Source organism: Lactuca sativa, chromosome 3 (genome assembly GCF_002870075.4).
Source record: "Lactuca sativa cultivar Salinas chromosome 3, Lsat_Salinas_v11, whole genome shotgun sequence".
NCBI lineage: Eukaryota > Viridiplantae > Streptophyta > Magnoliopsida > Asterales > Asteraceae > Lactuca > Lactuca sativa.
The window spans coordinates 210,683,085-210,693,354 of NC_056625.2; positions in this window are offsets into that span (position 1 = coordinate 210,683,085).

Consider the following 10,270-nt stretch of genomic DNA (forward strand, 5'->3'; position numbering starts at 1 on the left):
GTTTGAAGTACTTGATGGACCAGCCCAACCTAAACATGCGTCAGAAGAGGTGGTTGGATGTGGTCAAGGATTATGATTGCGAGATCCTGTACCACCTGGGCAAAGCTAATGTGGTAGCAGATGCGTTGAGTCGTAAGGGGGAGAGCACTCCACTATGAAATGTATGTTTGAGGTTGACCGTGATAGCTCCAGTACTGGATGCCATTCGTGGGGCACAGTCTGAGGCTATGCAACCGGAGATGCAGAAGAGAGAACGGGTCGTTGGTTTGGTTTCAGAGTTCGTTACTGATGTTCGAGGGTTAATGACCTTTCAGGGTCGGATTTGGGTACCGTTTGTGGGCGGTACGCGTACTACTTTGATGGAGGAGGCACGTCGATCGAAATTCTCGATCCATCCCGGGGCTACAAAGATGTATTTGGATTTGAGGAGAGAATATTGGTGGCCCTGCATGAAGAGGGACGTCGCGTGGTTTGTCGAGAGGTGCTTGACCTGCCGTAGGGTTAAGGCCGAGCACCAGAGACCGCATGGCAAGTTGCAGCCATTGGAGGTTCCCGAGTGGAAGTGGGAACAGATCACTATGGATTTCATCACCAAATTGCCGAGGACTGCCAGAGGAGTTGATGCAATTTGGGTGATTGTAGACAGATTGACGAAGAGCGCTCACTTCCTTGCCATTAGTGAGAGTTCTTCAGCAGAGAAATTGGCGGAGGTGTATGTAGTATCTCGGCATGGGTGCCAATCTCGATTGTTTCAGATCGTGATGTGAGTTTCACTTCTAGGTTCTGGAAGAAATTTCATGAGGAGTTGGGTACTAGATTGCATTTTAGTACCGCATATCATCCCCAGACAGACGGTCAGAGTGAGCGGACGATTCAGACGCTCGAGGACATGCTTCGGGCGTGTGTGTTGGATTTTGGGGGTAGCTGGGATGCGTATTTGCCCTTGGCGGAGTTTTCCTACAACAACAGCCATCATTCGAGCATCGGTATGCCGCCCTTTGAGCTGTTGTATGGTAGGAGATGTCGGACCCCCATTTGTTGGGGAGAGGTGGGACAAAGAGTGATGGGCAGTACAGAGATCGTGCTTTAGACGACAGAGCAGATTCAGCAGGTTAGACAGAGGTTATTGACCGCCCAGAGCCGACAGAAAAGTTATGCAGACAGACGCCGATCCGATCTTGAGTTTCAGGTCGGCGAATTCGTACTCCTGAAGGTCTCTCCTTGGAAAGGAGTGATTCGATTCAGGAAGAGGAGCAAGTTGGGGCCCCGGTATATTGGGCCTTTTCGTGTGATTGCGAGGGTAGGCCGGGTGGCCTACCGTTTGGAGTTGCCAGTAGAATTGAGTCAGATCCACGACACTTTTCATGTGTCGCAATTGAGAAAGTGTATAGCCGATGAGTCGGCAGTGGTTCCATTAGAGGACATTCAGGTGGATGCGAGCCTGAATTATGCCGAGAGACCAGTGGCCATCAGAGATCGGAAGATCAAGGTTCTGAGGAATAAGGAGATACCTCTGGTGTTAGTTCAGTGGCAGCACCGGAAAGGATCGGAAATGACCTGGGAGCCGGAGCGTGAGATGCGAGCAACATCCGGAGCTATTTTCAGAGTGAGACTTCGAGGGCGAAGTCTAGTCCTAGTGGGGGAGAGTTGTAACAGCCCGGAATTCCAGGTATCGTTATATTTATGATTTTTGGGTGTTTTAAGAGGGGACTCGGCGAGTTAGAGCTCAGACTCGCCGAGTAGGATCGCGGGTTCGCGACTGGACTCGACGAGTCCGGATATGGACTCGGCGAGTCCGCGCTGTTTAGCGAAACCCTAACCATCCAGATTTGGGACATATATAAGGGGCCTTATGGCTGTCATTGTTCACCCTAGTCCTGTGAGTGAAACCCTAATTCGATTGTGAGCATCTGGAGCAAGGTAGAAGACCATTATTGATCTTGGAAGTGTTATTTTGCAAGGAGGAGGAGGCTTGGTTAAGGGAACAACAGGAGAAGCCATGTTCTGAGGGTTGGGGACACAGAGCAACGTTATTCAGGTAATATTTCGAGTTGTTCCCTTCTATGTTGATGTGTATATGGATTTAGGATTTATTGAACCCTTTTGTGACTAGATTGAGTGTTTCCTTAGTCCCCCAAGCGATTGGAACCCTATATTGGGACCCTTGGAAGTCCAGAATGTCCCATGCCTGAGCCTTTCGGGAATCAATGGAGGTTTTGGATTGGAATCCTTATGCCTTAGGTCAAAACGTAAATTATGAGTCATGGGGTGTATTATGAGCACCGAAATGAGGACTTTACGTGATGAACCAGTCTAGGAAGGCCAGACCTATGAATTGCCGGAGCAAATCTGACCTTAGAAAGCAGTTTGAGCGGTTGCATGGCATGGACTCGCCGAGTCCGATGAACAGACTCGACGAGTAGCTTGAAGATTGCCTTAGAGTGGTCCTGTCCGGGTTATGAGTTGGATCGGTGAGTCAGGGCGAGTTAGAGAGGGTTAACAGGTGGTCTGAGTCGAACTGGGACTCGCCGAGTTGCTCTTCAGACTCGGCGAGTTGAGTCGGGGTGGCCCCGCGATTCTTCCAGGAGGAACTCATCAAGTCAGGGGGATACTCGACGTGTAGAAAGGGCATCTTAGATAATTGGTGAGAACGTTTAGACTCGCCGAGTCGCCCTAGCACTCGCCGAGTCCGGTCAAAGTTGACCGTTGACCATTGACCAGAGTGGACCTGTGTTGACTTCTTAGGGATAGTCAACATTAGAGATATAAAGTGTTAACTAGGGACATTATGATGTTATAGGAGGATTAGAGCTCGGAGAATCGGGCACGAGGGATTCCCAGGTTGTGAGATATCGAGACACGCGAGGTGAGTCTTCTCACTATACTTTACCTTGAGTAGGTAACCAGAGTTATATGATAGAGTATTTTTATGCTATGTATGTTATGTGTTGCACTGCATTCTTCTATGTGATTTATGCTATGCTTGTTTACAGAGTTAGAACCTGAGGGTTCACAGAGTATGGGTGCACGGACCCACAGAGTTATAGCCTCGAGTGGCTAATATGTGTTATATGGTATTTTGGGGAACTCACTAAGCTTTATGCTTACAGTGTTGGTGTTATTTGTTTCAGGTACTAGTGAGGATCGCGGGAAGGCGCCGGCCTGATCAGTGCACACACGCGGGATTTTTATATTATGTGATCTTGGGGTTTTTATATATGTTATGAAATGAATTACAAACAATGATGTTTTTTATGAATATTAAATGAAGTTTGTCTTTATGAAATGCGAAAAATTATTTTTAAATTCTTGGCGTTACAGAAACAGGATTTGTGCACCGCACCGATACTATCCCTCCCTGAAGGGATAGAAGATTTCGTAGTGTATTGCGATGCATCAAACCAAGGACTTGGTTGTGTTCTTATGCAAAGAGGGAAGGTTATTGCTTATGCCTCCCGTCAGCTTAAGATACACGAAGTAAACTATACAACACACGGTCTTGAGTTAGGAGCAGTGGTATTTGCTCTGAAGATCAGGAGACACTACCTGTACGGAACAAAGAGTACTATCTTCACCGACCACAAGAGCCTTCAACAAAATTTCGATCAGAAGGAGCTCAACATGCGACAACGAAGATGGGTCGAACTACTCAATGACTATGAATTTGAAATTCGTTATCATCCTGGCGAGGCCAATGGAGTAGCTGACGCCCTCAGTCGAAAAGAATGCACCGGTCGGAGAGTCAAATCTCTAACTATGACTATCCATTCCCACTTATCCACACAAATTAAGGAGGCTCAACTGGAAGCTTTGCAACCTGAAAATGTGGCGGGTGAATCCCTGAGAGGAATGGAAAAGAATCTAAAAATCAAGGGTGGCGGAGCATATTATCTCATGGACCGTATCTGGACACCGAAACATGGTGGTTTCAGAGACGTAGTCATGACCGAAGCACACAACAGGAGATATTCCGTTCACCCAGGTTCAGATAAAATGTATCTGGATCTTAAGAAACTGTATTGGTGGCCTAACATGAAAGCAGAAATTGCTACCTTCGTAAGTAAATGTCTTACTTGCGCTAAGGTTAAGGTCGAGTATCAGAACCCTTCAGGATTACTACAACAACCGGAGATACCGGAATGGAAATGGAAACGGATTACTATAGACTTCATAACCAAGTTGCCCAAGACGACGGGTGGACTCGATACCATATGGGTCATCGTCGATAGGCTGACCAAATCCGCGCATTTTCTACCAATCAAGGTGACTGATAAGATGGAAAGGCTTACAAGAACTTACATAAGGGAAATAGTGTGACTGCACGGTGTTCCGATATCCATTATCTCCGATAGAGATAGTAGATTCACTTCAAGGTTCTATCAGTCACTACAAAGTTCCCTGGGGACTAGGCTAGACATGAGTACAGCCTACCATCTACAAACAGACGGGCAAAGTGAGAGAACGATACAAACCTTAGAAGATATGTTGAGAGCCTGTGTGATTGACTATGGAAAGGCATGGGATATCCATTTACCCCTTGTCGAATTTTCATACAACAATAGTTATCATACGAGCATAAAGGTTGCTCCATTTGAAGCCCTCTATGGCCGTAAGTGCAGGTCCCCTCTGTGCTGGACTGAAGTTGGCGACACACAGTTAGCTAAAGGACGAGTTCCTGAAAGCAATCTCATCGGTCCGGAAATCATACGGGAAACGACAGAGAAGATCGTTCAGATTCGTGAACGGTTGAAAGCCTCTAGAGACCAGCAGAAAAGCTATGGTGACCAAAGGAGGAAACCTTTGGAATTCCAGGTAGGAGACCATGTTCTATTGAAGGTCTCACCATAGAAAGGCTTAATACGCTTTGGAAAGCGTGGAAAGCTAAATCCAAGATACGTAGGGCCTTTCGAGATTCTCGCCAGAATCGGCCCTGTAGCTTACAAGCTTAATCTACCACGTGAACTTAGTAACATACATCCAACCTTCCACGTCTCGAACTTGAAAATGTGTCTGTCCAATGAGACTCTTGTTATTCCACTCGACGAGATCGAGATCAACGAGAGCCTCAACTTTGTGGAAGAACAGGTAGAAATCATGGTCCGAGAGGTCAAACAAATGAAACAAAGTCGCATACCCATCGTGAAGGTTCGTTGGAACGCCAAGCGAGGACCTGAATTCACATGGGAATGCGAAGATCAGATGAAACAAAAGTAACCTCATCTTTTTCTCTGATTCACAAGTATCTTTCTTACTTTAAATTTCGGGACGAAATTCCCTCTAACGGGGGGATGATGTGACAACCCGATATTTCAACTCTATGTAATGACCTAAAAAGTCAAGTATTGTAACCACTTTTGATATAATGAAATTAACTTCGAAAATAAAATGTCCAAAAATCTCAAATTAATTACCTACTATGTTAGATGACATTAAACTGTGATCGTACGTAAAAAGAACGCCCAAATCTGACTTCGTATAAAGAAGTTAGGATTTTTCCAAGTTCGGCTTAGCGACAGACAGCTAAAAACTCAAAATGAAGACCGAGTGACTTTTGGCCGGATTGACCTAAATGAGAACCGAAGGTCTCGACAATGGTTTTACAACGGTAAAAAGTCTGGCAAAAACAGACGTCAGATAAAAAAGTTATGAATTTCTAACGAAATTTTCTTACCACGACCTTTTAAAACTAAATAATAAAAATAATTTCAAAATTTGTTGACAGAATCTAAACGAAAGTTGTAGAGAGTAGTCTCACCTACGCGTGGATTTAAAGAACGTCGAAAACGGAGTTCATATGAAGAAGATATGAATTTTTGAAGTTTATTAAATAAATAAAATATAAATTTTATTATTTAATCTTGGTATTATCCGAAGGAGGAGTCACCAGGCCGATCCGAGTTACGCCCAACGTACTCAAGGCCTAGCCCTCGGATCGTCCACGTCACCCCTATGCGAGGCTATGCCCCGTCCCATCCGAAGGTCCGAGGCAGTCAAGGAGGCGGTCACGCATGACGCACACGTACGCCCAGCGTACCGAGACGGTTCCCACCCCCTATAAAAGGGATGCGAGGGTTCCGAAGAAAGGGCTCAATTTCTCTCAACTTTCTTGCGTTTTTGCATCGTTTTCCGTGCACGTACTATCCCGAAGCCATGGTTTCCTTGCTCAGGTCCCGAAGGTCGTTCGTGCTCCCGAGATTCCCGAGAATCCTGAGAAAATCTGCTTTCTCGAGTCGAAATTCTGCTCAGTTTTCATCTCGCCTTCTCCAATCTTTCAAGTGAGTTCATACCCTTATAATCCACACTTTTAAATGTTTTATAAATGCTTTTATATGCTTTTAAGGGGGGAAATACAAGTAAAACACACGATTATTATCGTGTGTTATATAAAGTTTCATTATACACTTTTTATCAACGGAATCATATGTGATTTATAACTATTATAGGGAAACTTTCGTATGCAAAATATATCACGATAACATCATATCTTTTGAAATGAAAAATGTTGTTATATATGTATAAATCAAACACTCTGCTTATACTATATGTATATGTGTCCATCTTAGGCTCTATAAAAATTATACTTTTCATAACAAGTGAGCATTTCACTAGGGATTACTATACAAACGAGACACACTTTTAGAAAACTATAATAGGTATAGTTTTACAAGAACATCACGAACTTTTACATACTAGAAACACTATTTTCAAGAAGTCACTTTCACATACAAGAACAAACGAACATTTTCACACGTAAATCTATTTTATACTAAGTTTTGTGAGACATTAACTTCACGTACGTTCGACTACACATTTCAAGTCCTGTATTATATACCAGAATCCCTTGGAGGGGGAGCATGGTGTTTTTGTATAGATCTATACGGGCTTGACAACCCCGCGCCCTGACTGTTAGCTACAGTACACCATTTAGGGTGACAAACGTCAGAACATTCCAACGCCTGAAGAACGTTGTGTATAGGCATTTCTACTCAATAGCATGGTTATAAAACTCACATGGGGTATTAAAAATACATTGATTTATGGGGTTTTTCAGATGTATTGGCAATTTTATACATACATACATTTTCTAGAAACAAACATTGGTCTTGATAGAAGGCTACATTTATGCTAGTAGAAATATGGGATATTCTAGGAACAAACAAACAAAAACAAAACATTTAATTTCATACAAACGTTGTCATTTAATACTTATGAAACTCGCCAGCTTAAATATTGATCTACTCTTTCAAAACTACTTGTATGTCCCAGGGATTCAGTAATTACAGGTAACAAACAGCTTTTGAAGAAGGGACACTGCGGCGCCAGTTTAAATTCATATTTTGGCATCATATTGTAATTGGTTTTGAACATGTACCTTTTAACAATGTAAACTTTCAATTATATATATGATGGTTGTATTGCTTTCTTTACTATGTATTCATTTGTTACGTTACCACATGAAGTCATCCGCCCCTTAACGTTTCTGCCGTTCCGGTTTGGGGGTGTGACAATAACACCCATAGGTATATATTTTTATAGTGTTATGCCCTTTGGTTTAAAAATACAAGGGTAAGTTACCAACGATTGGTGAATAAAATGGTCGAAGACAAAGTGGGGGACACCATGGAAGTATACATTGATGACATATTGGTTAAATTGAAAAGAGCTGAAGAGCACCTTAGGAATCTTGATGGATCCTTCGACATACTAAATGAATACAAAATGAAATTGAATCCATCCAAATTCCAGTTTGAAATGAAAACAGGAAAGTTCCTCGGCTACATGGTCACTAAGAGGGGAACAGAAGCAAGTTTGGAGTGGATCAAAGCCATAATCGATCTAGGATCCCTAACTTCATCCAAGGAAATCCAAAGGTTAACAGGAAGAGTGTCAACTCTAAATAGGTTCATATCAAGATCCTCAGAGAGGTACAAACCCCTTTTATGACATCTTGAAGAAGAACAAGAGATTTAAGTGGTCCAAAGAACATGAATATGCCTTCCAAGAACTTAAGAGATATATAAGTTTAACACCCTTGTTGATGAAACCACTGGATAGGGAATCACTCCTTTTCTATCTTTCACTATCATCAAATGTTGTTAGTGAAGTCATGTCCAAGGATCTTAAACGAGATCAACACACTATTTACTATGTAAGTAAAGGTCTCTTGGATCCTGAAACCGGGTACTCTTTCCTTGTAAAAATAATACTTGCATTAGTCACACCTTCCATCAAACTAAGACATTATTTTGAAACTCATACTTTACATGTCAAAACTAACTATCATATTAAGAATGTCATGAGAAAACCAAAAATGTCATGTAGGATGGCCAAATGGTCAGTGAACCTCAGCATATATGGCATCAAATATGAGCCAAGATCAACAATAAAGTCACAGGCATTAACAACTTTTTTAGACTGATTTCAGTGATGATCAACAACTTGAGGTAGAATTAGAAACTCAACAACTTAAAGAACAAGAAAACATACGGAAATGGACACTCTTTACAGATGGAGCATCCAACTTTAGAGGAACAAACATTTCTGGTTTTCTCATGACATTTTCTTTGTTTACTACACCCAAAATTGTCCCTAAAATAAGAAAAAAAAAATATCATTTTCTTATAAATGTTTTCCTACTTTAAAACCCAAATTTTATCTCTTTCGAACATTGGGGTTCTGACTACTTACAGATCCCAATCAAATAATTGTCTATCTCAGATCTTTAAGATCCTAAAAAGTTTCTGTGAACCTTAAACTCTTTAGGATCCTAATCTTCTAAGAATCCTCATAAAAACCTACTTTAATCATATTTCTACAACCAAATCAACCACACAAAAAGATAATAAAAGCAAGGCATGAAAATTACAAAGGGTTGCCCACCAACCTAGCGAAAAAGAAAAATAAAATTCTCCTACAAACCAAGATTTAAAATGGTTTTTAAATAAACTAATCAAACCTAATTCAAGGTTTGATCCCCACCAGCTGGGGTCTCCTCTGTTTCCTTCTCTCCATCTTTCTTATCTTCCCTTTCTCCCTTCTTCTTCTTCTTCTTCTTCTTCTTCTTCTTCTTCTTCTTCTTCTTCTTCTTCTTCTTCTTCTTCTTATCCACATGATCATGGATGACATTAACGTGCTTGCCAGTTAACTTGGCTAGGGTTCATGCCATCTAGCCACTTTCCATGATCATGCATTCTCCATATCCTCCACTAGCTTGAACTATGCCTCCCAGACAGCTTCAACGATGCTACTCTTAACCTCAGCAATAATCTATTTGATCTTTAAGGCATGCTCATCCTCCTCTTCTACCTTCTCTTTGTTCTGATGCTCTACCCTCATTAGACGGTCCTTATTGGTTGCTTTCCAAATCTTATCCTGATCCTTCATAGAATGCTCAACCTCTTCCGCCCTGAGCCTCAGATCCTCAAAAGATCGACAGATGTGATCATAAACCTGAAGAAAATTATACTTAATAGATTCAAAATCAAGGAAAAGAAAAGAAAGAAAGATTCAAAAATACTTACGGTTTGTGCAAAATAGACCAACTTCTTCATGGACTCCTCTACCAAAGGGAGATCCAAGGACTCAAATAATTTCCTTTTCTTGGAGCCAGGAGTTTTTGTGGTCAGATCAACCACAACCATCCTTGAGGGCGAGAGGATGATGTCTTCTCCTTCTTGACCACTAGTTGACCGCTAGACATGTCATCGTTAAGTTCTACAAGGGAGAAGTGAGCATTAGAACGCGTAGCCTTGGATCCTGAAAATTGCAAAGGATCATCACTAATTCAAGATCCTCAAACTAAAACAAGTGAAAAGAATGATCCTTACTAGTAGACATTAGAGCAGTGGTGGAAGAACCATCTTGGAAGCTAGAATGGTCAAGTTTGAAGGAACATTCAGCCTCGGGAAAACCAAGATCTTCTGCTCGGTATCTTCAGCACTTGGAACAACTTCCTCGAATTTGAAGGCTTCGTTAAAAAAAGGAAGCATGAATTTCAGGATCCTTAACATAATAAAATAAACATCTACCATTTTTAATGCAGGTTTTTCGTAGGAGATCTCCACTAGGATAGAATCTTGCCTCACTAAGAAATATTTTTCTTTCCAAGCACCATCGTTTTGTTTCGATCTCAAAATAATATGTGATTTGTTAGTTTTGACTATAAATAGGAAAAGGGAAGACCTAAAACTTAAAAGATCATAGGTGTGGGCTAACTCGGAAAGACCAATATCAAGATCAATAGCATGATTTAATCGATCGATGCAGAAAA